Source organism: Littorina saxatilis, linkage group LG4 (genome assembly GCF_037325665.1).
Source record: "Littorina saxatilis isolate snail1 linkage group LG4, US_GU_Lsax_2.0, whole genome shotgun sequence".
NCBI classification, from domain to species: Eukaryota; Metazoa; Mollusca; class Gastropoda; order Littorinimorpha; family Littorinidae; genus Littorina; species Littorina saxatilis.
The window spans coordinates 2917049-2936719 of NC_090248.1; the positions used below are offsets into that span (position 1 = coordinate 2917049).

At 39.9% G+C, this 19671-nt stretch overlaps 1 long non-coding RNA gene across 1 annotated transcript; it reads left to right on the forward strand.

Annotated features, from left to right (window-relative positions):
• The first annotated feature begins 303 nt into the window (after positions 1-303).
• On the forward strand, positions 304-19301 carry LOC138963523 (uncharacterized). The gene is made up of 5 exons (XR_011454841.1): positions 304-519; positions 3950-4032; positions 4988-5080; positions 15381-15486; positions 19175-19301. It is a non-coding gene; the product is annotated as an uncharacterized lncRNA (long non-coding RNA).
• Positions 19302-19671: the final 370 nt, after the last annotated feature.

Below are 19671 nucleotides of genomic sequence, written 5' to 3' on the forward strand. Positions count from 1 at the left end.
GTCGTATATATATAGAAGCACACATTAATCTACCTCGTGCAATTACTGATCTCAATGCTAAGCCGACCTCAGGTGGTGGAGGACGTACACTTTTTAATGAGAGCGTGGTAATCCATTCAATAATGTTATATATGATGGTGCGTTAATCCCCTCAGTAAAACTGTAGTTAAATATGAACTCCTCCCTGTTGGATTCATGTTAACAACCACACATGCACCTATCATCAGGATTAAAATAAAATCCTCCCACTTGGATAACGGTACGGCAGAAGTCATGAGCCTTTGTGGCAGATGTATAAGAGAGCGTTCCCCCAGTCACGTCTTCAGAAAAGAAGTCAACCGCTACAGCCAACGAGAAGTCAACCACTACAGCCAGCCAGAAGTCAACCGCTACCACCAACGAGAAGTCAACCGCTATACCCAACCAGAAGTCAACCGCTACCGCCAACCAGAAGTCAACCACTACAGCCAACCAGAAGTCAACCGCTGCAGCCCACGAAAAAGGTTTCCTTACTGTTTGGTAGGTATTACAATTGTAAGACTGGTATTTTTCTTGTGATCTAAATCACATGAACAAAATGTTTTGACATAGATTTACGTGAGTTCTTTTTTCCATTGGTTTTCAGTTTTTAACTTGAGACCAAAAAAAGTTGAAATGGGATAATGTATGCATTGAAACAAAATACAATTTCAATATTTTTACTCTCACATTAACTTATGGTATTACTACATAGATGTACAAGAGTTCTTTGTTTTAGTTGTTGGATAAAGCTGAACACCTAACTACTAATTAGCAAGAAGTTGTTGTGTTGGATGTACAACTATATGATACAGAGTTGATGTTTATAACATGTTTATTTTGTTATATGCAGATGATACAAACATTTTATCAAAATCCCCGAAAACACTACAGCACTCGCTTAATGTGTTGTCTAAATATCGTGATCAGTGTAAACGCCGGACAACAAATAAGTAGGTTGTTTGTTGAATAGGTAAGATACAAAAATTGTCATTATTTAAATACAAAGGTTACACTATATTGGGGTCGTGTTTGGTTTTCAAGTTCAAGTTCAAGTTCAAGTTTATTGGTCCATAACCCATGGGGGCATTTTGAACAATAAATACAATCAATACAATCATGATATATGCTAATATAATAAATAAATAGAAAATAAAAAAATAAAAATTATGAAAAAACTGTTACAAATTCTATTAGTAAAGTCCAAAATATTCTTTAGCAATTTCTTTTTCTTAGTAGCAAACAACTTTTTAAATTTAAGTGCATTAGGATTTTTCCAATAGTAAGGTGGTAACAACTCAGCTCTTTCTTCTTTGAAAAAATCACAGACAAATAAATAATGGAATTCATCACCTATGTCATGCGATACACATTTGGTGCAAGTTCTTTCTGACCTCGGGATGTTAAGATAACGTTCTTTCTGTACAGGTAAATTGTTGTTTAATGTTCTAAACTTCATCATTGAAACACATTGCTGATATGGCAGGGTTGTGACGTAGTCTTCACATGCAAAAATATCTTTGAACATTCGATAATTCCAAAACATATTTTTTGTTCCAATTTCTGTAAACCATTTATGGATATACTGGTCATATAGACTTCTTTTTACTTTCTTTTTAAACCATGTGCTTGAGTATTGAATATTTTCTTGAGAAGTCCAAAGGCCAGAGAGACCAATTTCATTTAAGGTTTTTTCAATGAAACATAAGTACTTGGATTCAATCATCTTGTTGATATACAATCTATAAGTAAAGCAATACACAATACTTGAAAATTTATTTTTATGAATAGGACTAATCAGTTTATACCAATAGCAAAGCATTCTACATTTCATATTAACATCTAGTGGATATCTTCCAAGTTCACCAAATATCATAGCATTTGGAGTTGATTTTTTTAGTTTGAAAACAATTTTATAAAAACGCAATTGAAGTTTAGTAGCAAGTTCACAGGAACCAAAACCCCATACTTCACATCCATACAATAAAATTGGAGCAATCATTTTATCGAACAGGTCAACTTGTATGTCCACAGGTAGTGACAATTGTCTACAAGTGCGCAAAAGAACAAACATTGCCCTTGAGGCACGATCATATAGATTCTTCTGTGCGACTGAAAATGTATTATTATAATTAATCTTAAGGCCCAAGTACAATATTATAAATTATTTGCGTTTTTGACCAAAATATGACATTTTACACAGATCGAGACAGTCATTGTTCTCCGAGACCGCGCTAGCGGTCGAGGTGAACAATAACTGTCGAGATCTGTGTAAACTGTCATATTTTGGTCAAAAACGCAAATAACATGCATGTATCGATCGAATTCCTTTCAGGTACTGTCTTTGTTGTTGTTTTGACGATTGAACGAGCACACACACACATGCAATCGAACACATAAGCTTCATATTTGGGCGTTTCAGGTTGACCGAAACTTCAAAGGAACTACAAAACACACGTCATGTAATGACTTTTTTTTTTTTACGATTGTACGAGCACACACACACATGTAATCAAACACATGACGTGTGTTTTGTAGTTCCTTTGAAGTTTCGGTCAACCTGAAACGCCCAAATATGAAGTTTTGTAGGCCTCTGACGTCACATGGGTCAAAGAAGGGAAATCCAATGTCCAATCGATACATTGAGGTTTATTGTTTATTTATAATGATAAGTTTGATAACGCACATAAGTTGTTATATGGTACAACCTCCAGAGCAATGTTTAGTCTGTTAAAGATCTGTAGAAAATTGTCGCTGTCCATAGATATTCAAGTTGAATTGTTTGATACAATTCTTGCACCAATTTTGTAATATGGTTGAGAATTATATAAAAGCCCAAATTTGGTTAATTTGGCAGCAAAACTGCAGCTTAGTTTTTATAAGATTATTTTGAAATTGCGAAAATCAACCCCAACGTGTATGGTTTTGGGCGAATTAGGCAAATTTCCATTACAGATAAAATATTCAGTTTTTTGTTCAAGTTGGTGGATTGTTAAAATAGTAATAAGTTTGCAAATGTGTTGTTTTTTTTTTTACCATTTTTGGTATTGCCATTTTGCAAATAACACACAAAAAGAATCTTATTTAAAACATGTTTAAAACAACTTAAATGCTCTTGGTCTTGGTTGTTTTTAACATGACCAACTTAATTTAAAAAACCAGTTTTAATTGAAACGTTAAATTGCCTAAAAGATTTAATATATATATAGTCATGGATATCGGGATTAATGTAAACAGAAACCTTTTGAATTATATGAATTGTTTAAAGGTACATTTACATTTGAACATCATTTGAACATTATGACCCATAACCTAGCACTTTCTTTGTTTCGCTTGATAACATTAAATCATACATTGCCATTTCAAATAGAGAGAATATTAAATATACCACATAACCTAAGAATATGCATTAAATGCCAGTCTGGAGAACTCGCGGATTAATTTCATTGTATATGTCATTGTCATATATTTGAACATTTGAGGAAAATGTTACCTGTCAATTTTTTTAGAAATTCAAACGCAGTAAAATTCAAACAAAAATTTAAATTAAGAAAAAAAGCGAAAGTTGTTGAACTTGATGTATTGTAACAGTTATTTTATGAACGAAATATGATTATATGTAAGGTCTTTTCACAATAAAAAAAAAAATCAAGCACAACAAAACACGTCCTGTTAACACATTTGTGTTGTATCTCTTTATAACAACTATATTTTGTTGATTGATTTTACTTGTTTTGTCATCAAATTCATGTAACCCTGTGGGTTCTTTGAAGTAAACATTGCCTTGCCGGGCCTGATTGTTTCCAGCTTTTACGTTGAAGTGGAATGATGTATGCATTCAAACAGCATACAGTGTTCATATACTTACTGTCACTTGAACTAAGTGTTTTGACATAGATTTACGGGAGTTCCTTTTGCTATTGGTTTGCAGGTTTAAACCCGAGACAAAACGTTCAAGTGTGATAATGTATGCACGCTGTCTGTTTCCCATTCTTCTCCTGATTTTGATCGCAGGTAAGGAAAATTAGCAAGACTTGCTTCGCTCTGTCTTTCTGTCTCGCCATTTCCGAAGCAACAGGGAGATTTGTGATTATACGATTACTCCTTTTGATTGTTGTCTTTGTGTTATGCGTAATGCAATGTGGTTCCAAAAGACAAATTTACTTATTTTTGTACAATGAATATGGACATTAAAATAGTCTTAACTTATCTTTTCTATTGTCAGAGTACCAGTTATTCCATTCATTTAATACTAGACTAAATGGGTAAATGAGGGCGGGAGAGGAAGTTTGTCTGGCTATGAGTTTGAACGATTGACTAAATGTATAAATGTCGTTTCATGCAATTTCATTTTTAAATAAAATCGCTTGTTGGTGCGAATAAAAAAAATATATAATTCTAGCCTACACAAACTTCATGTCAATTTGCTATTTTCAGTCACATCAGAAAAAAACTAACAATAATGTAAATAGCGAGACATCTTTACAACAAACGTAAACCAGGATTAATATCACCAAAATAGGTAATGTGATTGTCATTGACCGGTCAGATACCTCATTCGACTACCTAACCCTCGTTAAACACTTGGTATGTCATCATATTCAATATTCTGTATCATAACGCCTTGATTTCTTACGATTGATTTCTCTTAGTTTTTTACACCGTTTCAAACACAATCCGAAATTATCACAGTCAAAATATGAGCAAAATATTGGCGAAATCGATTTTTGGGATCAATCGTTGTATTATGTTGTTAATCTCCCTAAAGCCGCGGCATCGCGTCAAAGATCATAATTAACCCCGATGGGAAAGGCCATCTTCAATACTACCGCCATGCGCGAGTGAGAAAGATGACCCATTGACCTCGCGCAAACTGTGACGTAAGACTGTAAAGCCAAGACATATGCTTAAAACTCCATTAAAACGTCTTGAAAACAGCTGAAAGGCTTTGTCTCCTCTGTGGATCCAGGGAGGAACCTGATTTTGTCCGACGACCGCGTGTACCCTACCTCCAGGCGACTCACCAAGTTTGAACAGCTGAATCGACGCACTAGAGATATACGTGAGTATATTAGTGCATAAAATAGACAGACAAACATGCACACAAAACAGACAAAGTGAAAACTATACACCCCCGAATATACTAGTGCGTAGTTAAGGAGAAACAGAAAGTTCCCAGCCTGCCACCACTGTATAAACTTTCACTTTCCCCTTTCAACTCTCGTGCGATCAACACGTGCACCCGTAAAATTGACAGAACGCATGGAATACGCAAGATAACAAAACAGAACAACCTGCCTGCAAAGATAACTGATTTAGCTTTCTCCTCGTGTGTAAAGGTTGCCAAGTTATGTCCATTCTGATTTTTCCTCGATATTTAATTTGCATCTTACGTTTTAGTCGGGTCGATTCTGGGGGTACCCTTATTTTTGGCGGCGGTCACGTGACCAATGTAAAATTAAGTAGAAGTGCAATGCCCAGGCACTGCATACCCCCAGCGAAGGACAAATCCGCGCTCTCTCTCTCTCTCTCTCTCTCTCTCTCTCTCTCTCTCTCTCTCTCTCTCTCTCTCTCTCTCTCTCTCTCTCTCTCTCTCTCTCTCTCTCTCTCTCTCTCTCTCTTTCACCGACACAGAAACACACAGACACACACACCCACACACACACACACACACACACACACACACGCACGCACGCACGCATGCATGTACACACACACACACACACACACACACACACACACACATAAATAACCACGTTCTCTCTCTCTCTCTCTCTCTCTCTCTCTCTCTCTTTCTCTCTCTGACTGTATCTGAAGTTTACTTTGCACTTGTTCATCTAAAACAAACAGGAACCCGGGGTGTAGATAGAATAGACAGTAAAATATTGAAAATAGCTGCTCCTGTAACCACAGACACCTTGACATACATTTACAACTTATGCATTACCACTTCTTATTTTCCAACAGCATTTAAGCAAGCTAAGGTAATCCCTCTGTTTAAATCAGGTGATCCTTCTGATCCCTCTAACTACAGGCCTATTTCAATCCTGTCACCACTTTCAAAACCCTTGGAAAAACATATATATAAACATGCCTTAGCACATTTTGATAAAAACAATTTATTCCATCCAAAAACAATCTGGTTTTCGCAAAAAGCACTCATGTCATACAGCTCTTATAAATCTAATTGATCAATGGCTAACCAACATAAATTCCAACACATTTCCTGCAGCACTGTTTGTTGATTTTGCAAAGGCGTTCGATGTTATTAATCATTCTCTTCTCATCAGGAAATTGTCAATATATGGCATGCAATGCAACACCATTAATATTCTTAAATCGTTTCTTTTAAATAGAAAACAAATTACATTTACTAATGCATAATATTCAAATGAAAGTACTTTGAAATATGGGGTCCCACAGGGATCTGTTTTAGGCCAATTATTGTTCTCCATTTATGTCAATGATTTACCACTTTGCATACGTAATAACTGTGAGTTGTTTGCAGATGATACTACTATTCATTCTAGTCACCATTCCATAAATTATTTATCAAAAACTCTACAAGAAAGCATTGATGCACTCCTGAATTGGTCAGAGTTAAACCATATGTCTCTTAACCATACAAAAACAAAATTTATGCTAATAACCACAAGACAGAAACGACAAAATCTATTATCGAGCATTCCACCTCTTTATATTAAAAATCAAGTATTGGAAGAAGTGTCTCACCATAAAGTCCTTGGTGTAAAGATTGATAATAATTTATCATGGCATGATCACATTGATTACATCTGTAAGATTGCTTCCCAAAAAATATATCAGTTATCAAAAATAAAACATTTCTTGAATCTCCACTCGCGAAAGATTTTTTTTTACAATCACATCTTGTCAAATATTGATTATGCATCCACTGTTTGGGATTGTGCAAGTGCTAATGCATCGATTGGACATTGGATTTCCCTTCTTTGAGCCATGTGACGTCAGAGGCCTACACAACTTTATAATTGGGCGTTTCAGGTTGACCGAAACTTCAAAGGAACTACCAAAAAAACCGTCATGTGTTTGATTGCATGTGTGTGTGTTGTTCAATGTCAAAACAACAACAAAGTCAGTACATGACGTGTGTTTTGTAGTTCCTTGGAAGTTTCTGTCAACCTGAAACGCCCAAATATGAAGCTTATGTGTTTGATTGCATGTGTGTGTGCTCGTTCAATCGTCAAAACAACAACAAAGTCATAGTACTTGAAATGAATTCGATCGATACATAAATGTTATTTGCGTGTTTGACCAAAATATGACATTTTACACAGATCTCGACAGTCATTGTTCACCTCGACCGCTAACGCGGTCTCGGAGAACAATGACTGTCTCGATCTGTGTAAAATGTCATATTTTGGTCAAACACGCAAATAACGTATAATGTTTTGAAACCTTTAGCCAGTCTTCACAGAAGAGCAGTTAAGCTTATTATGCTAAAAAATCACACTCCTTCAGAATCTGATTATAAAAATTTGCAAGTATTACCATTTCAAAAAAGTTTAATGTATAATAAAGGTGTTATAATGCATAAAGTGATGTCAGGATATGCACCGGAGACATTACGTAATAATTTTATTTTGAACTATAACAGACTAAAAATCATAACACCGACTCCACGTATTGACCTTTTCAAATCAAGCCTTCTATATTCAGGTGCGGTCCTATGGAACGCACTGCCTATTTTTCTTAAGCATAAAACAAACACAGACAGCTTCAAAAAAAATTATACGTCGCACATAATGCAACTAAACATGTGCTGAATGGTTCATCAATTCATTTAAAATGTATGTGCATGTTAAACAAAATTATAATAATATGCAGATCTAAATTAAGATATGTTAAAAATTGACACTTTTTATCATCCCAGCGAAGCTGGAGGTATCCCACGAACGCTATTCAACTGTAATCGACTTGAGAAATGTTCACACCGATAATACATGATAAAGAAGGATTCGTTGTGCCCGATTATGGGCTACAGTTGGAGATGGAAGTTCACCAAAAATTGGGACCATACTAACAAAAATACGGTGGGTAAAATTGGCGCCCCCATATTTTGAGCAAACGCCACACAAGGCCGCTTTGGACGGGTAGAAATTCCATAGTTTCCAAGTCTATGGATAAAGCTCGCGTAAGAAGAATACGTCACGGTCGAAAGTCTTTGACGTCAATTAACGCATCATGACGTCATGCCTCCCTGTAGTCTTTCTCTCTCGCGCGGTGTGTGTGTTTGTGTTCATTTGACATTTTGTGCACATGTGTTAGTGTTACTGTTTGTGTGTGTGTGTGTGTGTGTGTGTGTGTGTGTGTGTGTGTGTGTGTGTGTGTGTGCGCGTGCATGAGTCTGTACTCGTGTGTGTGTGTGTGTGTGCGTGTGTGTGTGTGTGTGTGTGTGTGTGTGTGTGTGTGTGTGTGTGTGTGTAAGAAAGACAGAGAGAGGGAGAAAGAGTGTGTGTGTGTGTGTGAATGTGCGTGTGTGCATGAGTTTGTGTGTATGTTTGTGTGTGTATGAGTGTGTATTTGTGTTTGTTTGTAAAGGTGTGTGTGTCCGTCTGTCTATGTGCGTATTTGTTTGTTTGTTTGCTTAACGCCCAGCCGACCACGAAGGGCCATAAATATCAGGGCTGTGCTGCTTTGAGATATAACGTGCGCCACACACAAGGCAGAAGTCGCAGCACAGGCTTCATGTCTCACCCAGTCACATTATTCTGACACCGGACCAACCAGTCCTAGCATGCACTAACCCCATAATGCCAGACGCCAGGCGGAGCAGCCACTAGATTGCCAATTTTAAAGTCTTAGGTATGACCCGGCCTGGGTTCTAACCCACGACCTCCCGATCACGGGGCGGACGCCTTACCACTAGGCCAGCCGTGTATGTGCGTATGAGTGTGTGTTTTGTGTGTATAAGATTTGTGTGAGTCAATGTGTGTGTGTGTGTGTGTGTCTGTTGGTGTGTGCGTGCGTACATGCGTGCGTATGTACATGTGTGTGTGTGTGTGTGTGTGTGTGGGTGTGGGTGTGTGTCTGTTTGTATAAGAGAGAGAGAGAGAGAGAGAGAGAGAGAGAGAGAGAGAGTGGGTGGGTGTGTGTTTGTGCGTGTGCGTAAGTGTATGTGTGTGTATGTGTGTTTGTAAAGGTGTGTATGTCCGTCTGTCTATATGTGCGTATGGGGGTGTGTTTTGTGTGTATGAAGTGTGTGTGAGAGAGTGAGTGAGTGCGTGTGAGTGAGTGTGTATGTGTGTACGTGTGTAACTTGGGGTATGTGTGTGTGTGTGTGTGTGTGTATGTATGTGTTTGTGTGTGTGTTCGTTTGTGTGTGTGTTTGAGAGAGAGAGAGAAAGAGAGAGAGAGAGAGAGAGAGAGAGAGAAAGAAAGAGAGAGAGAGAGAGAGAGAAAGAGAGAGAGAGAAAGAGAGAGAGAGAGAGAGAGAGAGAGAGAGAGAGAGAGAGAGAGAGAGAGAGAGAGAGAGAGAGAGAGAGAGAGAGAGAGAGAGAGAGAGAGGTTTGTCTTTCGCTGGGGTATGCAGTGCCTTGGCGTTCCACATCTACTTAATTGGAAATTGTACTTAAAATGCGGCATGACAATTTATTTTTAAAATTTGTATCTGTATATATATATATAACTAGAGGAATACCCGGCTTCGCCGGGGTGAATCGCGAGACAGAGACAGACAGCGTGGCGGTTCATCACAATCACCTCTGCAGGCGAAGTCCTGTCAAACGGGATTGAGAATTTTAGAGCTTATTTCTTAGCCCTATAATTATTATCTGTTGTGGCTTCTCAAATGCCTGAACATACAGACAGACAACAGCCGCTAGACCCCATCACAAACAGAACTCTACAATCCACAGGTTTTTGCCCACACACACACACACAAACACACACACAGAGAAGCCGTATATATATATATATATATATATCCCATGACCTCCCTTCTTTGTCTCTGTTACTTCAGTATGGGTATATATGTTGTATTTTTATAGCTCAATAAATACATCATGGACTCCAAAAAATATATGATAGTGCAGATTCCGATTTGGGCAAAGGACTACTTTCCTCCCGACCTTTGACCTCGCGCCGAACACTGTGACACAGAATTTGTATGAAGTTCTAAAATCGTATTGCACGGCTCAGAAAACCATATCAGTTGCACGCAAAAATGAATCTCAGAACTGATCTGATGTATGAGATGCAATAAGCAAAAGTTTCTTTCATTATGAAAGCAATGCAGGTCGAAAAAAACGAACATTCAACTTACAAGATAACCAGATGCTAGCGAACCAAAACAAAAACACGAGTACCCTCCCCTTGCATCGTTAGCAGACGACTTTTGAGAATCTGTCGGTAGTGTGTTTTGGTGTGCGCCTTCAGCTATCAAACATCGGCTGTTTCACGTGTTTTGCGAGCAAGTCTACTCTTTTGCCTGGCTCTGCAGTAAGTCCACATATTTTTCCGTAATCCAGTCATATTTCTTCAAAATGCAATCAATCGGCGGTGACAGACGTGTCGGTCGCGTTTTCCTCACAGTCACACCCATACCAGTTTAAGTTCATCCATGCAAACACACTCGCAAAACAGTTTATCACGTAGATACATTTCAAATAGGGAGCAAATGGTTAAATCTAAACCTACATATTTGTTCCCTAAAATTTGCTTCTCTGTCAATAAGCCTAATTACACACGTTCGAGAAAAACAACGTGGAATCGATTCTGAATCGAGTAAGCCAAATGGGTCCCAAACCCGTTTCGCCCGTTCTGCCGACCTGAAACGCAAAACAAAAGAATTGTGCGCTTCAACTAAATTAATTTCTATTCGACTTCATTACTTTCTTGCAACTTATGAACCTTTACTTAAAGCTTTTAAATGGTCTGAAAGTAGTGTTACCGCGTACTTATCGATGCACTCATTCGTTTTATTTTTTCAGCGACGGTCACTTAGTTTAAGGTTGCAAAAGGGCTAAGTCTCGCTGGCAACAGTTTTACCCTGCACAGATCGCAACAGTGCCGCTAGTAGTCTACACTTTGTGTTTGATGGTAGAATGGGATATACAGATTACAACACTCGTGGTTTTTTATATGGCTTGTATTTCAGTCAAGACCCAGCGGGAATATCAATCGAGAGCCACTCGCCAGAGGCTCGTGTCTCCCGATGATATTCATCCGCTGGGTCTTGACTGAAATACAAGCCATATAAAAAACCACTCGTGTTGTAACCTATACATATGTACATCTATATCTATAAATATATAGAGATAGGTGAGAGTGTATTTTTCGCGTGGCTATAAATTGATTCGACCTTTTCACTTTGACAGTAAGAACAACTTACGGGTGCAAGGGAAGCGTTCTGGACAGCGCAGTGACATTCTAAAAATAGTTACTCAGAAACGGGAATTTGAGGTGAACGGCGCGAGACAGAGACAGACAGCGTGGCGGTTCACCACAATCACCTTTGAAGGCGAAGTCCTGTCAAACGGGATTGAGAATTTTAGAGCTTATTTCTTAGCCCTATATTATCTGCTGTGGCTTCTCACATGCCAGAACATACAGACAGACAATAGCCGCTAGACCACATCACAAAGAGAACTCTACAATACACAGGTTTTTGCCCACACACACACACAAACACACACACACACAGAGAAGCCGTATATATATATGCATATCTGTATCTATAAATATATAGAGATAGGTGAGAGTGTATTTTTCGCGTGGCTATAAATTGATTCGACCTTTTCACTTTGACAGTAAGAACAACTTACGGGTGCAAGGGAAGCGTTGTGGACAGCGCAGTGGACAGCGCAGTGACATTCTAAAAATAGTAATAGTAAGTTTCAAACGGGAAAGCCACACGAAGGAAGGGAGATAAACGCCAAACACTGGAGAAGATAAGGAAGAGTTACTTATAATGGTGAAATGAACACAAAAACCCAAATCAGTTCAGCGCTGCGCGCTGAGAGCACGTGTTGAAATATCTCATCGATGATATTGTGTCCGGGGTGTAGCTGAATACGGTGTCCAAATTTGAAAAAGATCCACCGAGAACTTTGGCGTTGTGATGTGGTGTAGCGGCTATGGTGTGTCGGTATGGGGGCCCGGGTAGCTGAGGTGGAACCAAAATAGCTGAGGTGGAACCAAAATCGGTTCAGCGCTGCGCGCTGAGAGCACGTGTTGAAATATCTCATCGATGAGGTTGTGTCCGGGGTCTCTCTGAATAAGCCCACCAAATTTGAAGCAGATCCATCGAGAACTTTGGCCGTGCATCGCGCACAGACAGACACACACACAGACACACGTCGTATATATATAAAATATATATAGATGTATTAAGTTTGATGTGATAGTTATTTGATTATATTGTTTTCTGTTCTTGTTGACCCTATATTAGGGCGAGGGCTGGATGTAAAAAAGCAATATATTCTTGCTTATCTATTACCCTCGATAATAAAGATTTTGTCTTGTCTTGTCTCTCTCTCTCTCTCTCTCTCTCTCTCTCTCTCTCTCTCTCTCTCTCTCTCTCTCTCTCTCTCTCTCTCTCTCTCTCTCTCTCTCTCTCTCTCTCTCTCTCTCTCTCTCTCTCAGTCTCTCTCCCTTTGTCTGTCTTTCTGTCTTTCTATCTCTCTCTCCTTCTCTCCCTCTCTCTGTCTCTGTCTCTGTCTCTGTCTCTCTCTCTCTCTTACAGACACAGAAACGTACACAGACCCACACACAGACACACACACACGCACGCACGCATGCATGCATGTACGCACACACACACATAAATAACCACATTCTCTCTCTCTCTCTCTCTCTCTCTCTCTCTCTCTCTTTCTCTCTCTCTCCTTCTCTCTCTCTGTCTCTCTCTTTCTCTATCTCTCTTTCTCTCTCACTCTCTCTCCCTCTCTTTCTCTCTCTCTCTCTCTCTCTCTCTCTCTCTCTCTCTCTCTCTTTCTCTCTCTTACACACACTGACACACACGAGAACAGACGCGCGCGCGCACACACACACACACACACACACTCACACACACACAAGCATACACACATACATACACATATATATACACACACACACCCACACCCACACACACACATACACACACTAACAGTAACCCTAACACATGCGCCCAAAATGCACACACACACACCACGCGAGAGAAAAAGAATGCATGGAGGCATGACGCCATGATGCATTAAATGACGTCAAAGCCGTTCTACGTCATTTTCTTACGCGATCTTTATCCACAGACTTGAAAACTACGAAATTTCTACCCGGCCAAAGCGGCCTTGGGTGGCGTTTGCTAAAAAAATGGGGGCTCCCATGTCACCCACCGTATTTTAGATAGTATGTTCCCAATTTGTGGTGAATTTCTATCTCCAACTGTAGCCCCTGATCGGGCACAAAGAATCCTTCTTTATCATGTATTATCGGTATGAACATTTCTCAAGTCGATTACAGTATAGCGTTCGTGGGATACCTCCAGCTTCGCTGGGATAACTCTTTGATACAAACAATTTGCCATATAGCAAAGTGGAGGGTTTGTAATGGCATAAAACGTTTGTAGGAACTGACATGGGACAAATGCTTCAAATGGGGTACAACATTGGGAGCAATAATTATTTTGCACAAGTTAGTTCCCCCACCTTACATTCTCTGCTGTACACGTAACCCCACTACACAAGTTGCCCGCACAGCACATACTTTAATCCACTCATTTTCTTGGTGTTTGTTTAGTAGTGCCACAATATGCAATGAGGAAGGAAAAACCGGAAGGAATATACAACATTAAACATTCTTTTACTCAAATCAAGATTCACATTCAACAGATAAGCGTCATGATGCAAAATATTATTTCAGAAAACGCACAACCCATAGTTTGTTCTACAATGTTCTCAAATAATCAAAGAGACCCCTTAAGATACGCATTCCTCTTCCTTGCATTGGTCTCAAGTTTAGCTTTTTCTGCAAGCATGCTATGGAATTCATTACCTGATACTTTCCGGCAAATACATTCTGTCATTGGTTTTAGTTAGATACAGATATGTGTCTGTACTCTTAAATACATCATACATTTTGTTTCTACAGAAGTCTTTACTTGTTGAAAATTGAAGACAGTATACCGAAGGCGCCATTTTGGCAAGTATTCTGACGATTTGAACCTTAACAAGTTCAACGGACATTCGTTTAACGTTGCAATGTAATTAAAAAAACGCCTGCGCTGATTTGCTTAACATTAAGTGCTCCGCAACTATGCGAAATGATTACATGAATTTTAAAATGAATTTTAATCAGTGAGCGGTTTGCTTTGCCCAGCTTCCCTGCATGTCAGGAGTCCGGACTTCCGGTCGCCATCATCATTTATTTATTTTTCATATACCCATTCGTCAAAGCAAGAACTCAAGCCTACAGTCTTGCTGACACAGGCCACCCTGCGTTAAAACGCTTCGCATAACGGAAACACCGTGAATGTCAGTTGGAGAATATCACGATCTGCAATGACTACCAGACACAGCATTCAGATTTGAAAAATAGAATGCTCAAACACTCATTATAACTCCTTCCTCTTGTGTGCTGTCATCGTTTCAGCTCCCAAAACGTAGCTCTCGGCTCAATTTCAAATCTGTATCTCTAAGATATACTCAGGGTCGAAAGGTAGGACAACAAGTAAGACTGGCGCCAAAAAGAGTCACAGTGAAAATTACAGTCTGGGATTCCTACTTATTACACAGCCATGTTCAATTTGACTAACTCAGCGCTCAAACATTTGTTTCAAGGTGTTCATGGCAACATACACTTGTAATTACAACCCCCAACCTTAACTGTACATATAGCTCTTGGAGCGATTTGAGACAGTTTTCTTGTTAGATACAATCCCTTTTAAGGTTAAACTCATGATTACGTTGTTTTGTATTGTTGTGTCTAAGCATGTGTTTGCAACGCTGATTGTTTTTACTCTGAAGTTGTTTTTTTCTGTTTACATGTTCCTGCGTGTGTTGAATTTTTTTACTTGATTTGTTCGTTCTCTAGGATGCATACAAACCAGCCATGTGCGAAATCCATTTGACATACTTTTGGTTTGGGTGAGGGCTGGTCGTAAAAAATAAAATAGTCATGGTACAATGTAACGTATTTTATTGTACAATGTGACGTATTCAATGGTGCAATGTGACGTATTCAATGGTACAATGTGACGTATTCAATGATACAATTTGACGTATGCGATGGTACAATGTGACGTTTTCAATGATGCAATGTGACGTATTAAATGGTGCAATGGGAAGTATTCAATGGTGAAATGTGACGTATTCAATCTTACAATGTGACGTATTGTATGTCCGCAGACCTGTGGCCAAAAGACACGCGGCGCAAGATGACGAAGAGATACTACCCATTGGAACCATTGGAACGGGGAGGGGAAGAAGTCGACAAGGACATCAGAGAATTTTTGTAAGGCTTGTTGGTCAATAGGTGTCTGTGTCATTTAATTTCAGGCAATAAAATCCGATTGTCATACATAAACTCTACACATCTGTTCACAGTAAAATGTGAACAAAAAGCAGCTGAACATTCAAATGAGGAATCCAAATACTTACCGAGCAGGCGTTGTAGTTGTTGTAGTTTCGAATACGAATATGAATCCCAATACAAAACATGTGTTTACACTTAGGATCGATGGGACACACGTCTGCTTAAAACCCAAAGGGGAGTGACTCTTTCAGGAACAGTAAGCCCTCGTTCAGTCATTAGCTGCTTTAACCCCTACAGGAAGGAACTCTTTCAGGAACAGTTAGCCCTCGTTCAGTCATTGGCTGCTTTAACCCCTACGGGAAGGAACTCTTTCAGGAACAGTTAGCCCTCGTTCAGTCATTGGCTGCTTTAACCCCTACGGGAAGAAACTCTTTCAGCAACAGTTAGCCCTCGTTCAGTCATTGGCTGCTTTAACCCCTACAGGAAGGAACTCTTTCAGGAACAGTTAGCCCTCGTTCAGTCATTGGCTGCTTTAACCCCACGGGTAGGAACTATTTCAGGAACAGTTAGCCCTCGTTCAGTCATTGGCTGCTTTAACCCCTACGGGAAGGAAATCTTTCAGGAACTTTTTCTTCTTGTCGTTTGCTGTTAAATCGTCAGTCCGGACTGCAGGGCAAAACTTGCTGTCCTCTCCAAGTCCTCTCTGGGGCCGTATAGCTTCTTTTGTAGCGCTGTCTCCTCTGGCCAGATGGTGTCCCTTAGAGCACTGTGGTATGGACAAGCCTGCAGGATGTGCTCTGCTGTCTGATTCTTGCCACACGGACATACGGGGGAGGGAACTAGCTTTAGCTTTAACCCCTACGGGAAGGAAGTCTTTCAGGAACAGTAAGCCCTCGTTCAGTCATTGGCTGCTTTAACCCCTTCAGGAAGGAATTCTTTCAGGAACAGTTAGCCCTCGTTCAGTCATTGGCTGCTTTAACACCTACGGGAAGGAACTCTTTCAGGAACAGTAAGCCCTCGTTCACTCATTAGCTGCTTTAACCAAAAGGGAAGGAACTCTTTCAGGAACAGATAGCCCCCCCCCCCCCCCCCATACAAAAAGAAAGCAAGTCGCGTAAGGCAAAATTACTACATTTAGTCAAGCTGTGGAACTCACAGAATGAAACTGAACGTAGTCTGCCGCTAGTGTAAAAGGCAGTGAAAGTGACGAGCCTGTTTGGCGCGGTAGCGGTTGCGCTGTGCTTCATAGCACGCTTTACTGTACCTCTCTTCGTTTTAACTTTCTGAGCGTGTTTGTAATCCAAACATATCATATCTATATGTTTTTGGAATCAGGAACCGACAAGGAATAAGAGGAAAGTGTTTTTAAAACGATTTCGAAAATTTAATTTTGATCATACTTTTTATATTTTTAATTTTCAGAGCTTGTTTTTAATCCAAATATAACATATTTATAAGTTTTTGGAATCAGAAAATAATAAAAAATAAGATGAACGTAAATTTGGATCGTTTTATAATTTTTTTAATTTTTTTTACAATTTTCAGATTTTTAATGACCAAAGTCATTATTTAATTTTTAAACCACCAAACTAAAATGCAATACCGAAGTCCGGCCTTCGTCGAAGATTGCTTGGCCAACATTTTAATCAATTTGATTGAAAAATGAGGGTGTGACAGTGCCGCCTCAACTTTTACAAAAAGCCGGATATGACGTCATCAAAGGTATTTATCGAAAAAAAGAAAAAACATCCGGGGATATCATTCCCAGGAACTCTCATGTCAAATTTCATAAAGATCGGTCCAGTAGTTTAGTCTGAATCGCTCTACAGACAGACAGACACACAGACACACACACACACACACACACACACACACACACACACACACACACACACACACACACACACACACACACACACACACACACGCATATACACCACGACCCTCGTCTCGATTCCCCCTCTATGTTAAAAACTTGACTAAATGTAAAAAAACAAAAAACCTTGAAAACCACCCATTACAGCAAATCAAGCTGATGAGATCATGGTCTGCTTGTTTACTCATTCGCTTCGAGATTGCCTGCCACTCAAGACTCAATACTTTTTACTGTCGATATCAAAACATTTAAGGACAACTGCCTGGCAGTGTCAGCCGGTTGCAAACAAAAAAATGCATTACATTTAACAAGGGTTAATCTGAATATTTCAAAACAATCCACCAAGTCATTGCTGAAATGCAGCATTTGTGTCGTGATGCCCCTCAAAAATGAAGAATAAACTCCCGTTTTTGACCACTCATGCGATCGGCACCAACATTGGTAGAAATGACATAACACACAGATTAGCTATAGCTAAACAAAACATTTTTTTCGCTGAAGATAATTGAACTGATTTCTTCGCGCATGTACATTTTGAACAGTTTTGCCTATTTTGATTGTTAGTCGATTTTGTATTGGACCCTAACGCTTTTATCCAGGCAATTTTTATAGGGTACCCTTATTTGAGCGGCGGTCAAGTGATCCCTGTAAATTAAATCTTTAATCAGAAAGATGATCCGGATAGTCCATTGCACGGCCTCAACTGGCATATAACGTTTAAATGAAATGACGGGGGAATTAGGCTATGTCGTCAGCACAGGTATAACATCGAACAGTTTTCTCTCCTTTGTAGTTCCATAAAGCCCTACTGTTACAGTACCATGCAGAACGGCACGCTGACTTAAAATAATATATCACCACGTGTAGAAGACCATCTAACTTTAGGATGGAGGAAAACGATCCTTCACTGTTGCTGTCCTGTGTTCGAGTGTTCTTTCATGTCCTCCCCAAACAACCTTGAAGAAAACATCACGTGACTCCACGTGTCCCGTATCCAGTTCAGTCACAAGTTGATTTTGCCAAGCAAGCAAAATCACGCACGTGGAACCCCTGTAAAACGAAATCCCCGTGCTCGGCTATGCTTGGTCAGCTAAAACCAGCCGTTGCCCAAACACAAGCACAGGCGCTCTCCGTCGCAATTCGAGAAAGGCACCCCACAGAGTGACACTTTCCCGATCCATGTCACTAATCCGTGACACACACACACACACACGCAAACACACACACACACACACACGCACACATCTATAGACACACACACGCACGAATACACACACAAACGCACACACACACACACACACGCACATACACACACACACACGCACGCACGCACGCACACACACACACACACACACAAACTAACTGACATGCATGCACACACACACACACACTTACTGACATGCATGCACACACACACACAAACTAACTGACATGCATGCACACACACACACACACTCACACACACACACACACACACACACACAAACTAACTGACATGCATGCACACACACACACACACACACACACAAACTAACTGACATGCACGCACACACACACACACGAACTAACTGACATGCATGCACACACACACACACACACACACAAACTAACTGACATGCACGCACACACACACACACACAAACTAACTGACATGCACGCACACACACACACACACGCGCACACACAAACTAACTGACATGCATGCATACACACACACACACACACACATGCACGGATGTGTGCCACACAGGGGAGGTAGGCGGCACGTAACACAGACTGCTTTCACTGCAGTAAGGGGTGGTGAGAAGCCTGACTGGAGACGGCAGGAACGAGTCCAGGAACCGGTTTGTGCGACACTTGAATGAGCACTCAAGCACATCTTAAACGGACCGCAAATAAAGTGTTTTAAAAAGCAAAACCGTGGGCACCATGTGTCTTGTGTGTGTGTGTGTGTGTGTGTGTGTGTGTGTGTGTGTGTGTGTGTGTGTGTGTGTGTGTGTGTGTGTGTGTGTGTGTGTGTGTGTGTGTGTGTGTGTTTTAAACAATGAATCATACCTGCATTGAAGACCGTTATAACAACAACAACAACAATAACAAATGTCCACACATATTTAGAAATAGTGATAAACAGTCACACAGAAAGACAAACAGAAGATTTCTTACATGTGTGGGTGTGTGTGTGTGTGTTTGGTTGCAACTCGCTATGAGGGCCCCAAAGGGGGGGTATCATCACGATCACGGGAAGGGAAATTTTAGCTTTCACGATCACAGTTACCTTGATTTTTGTT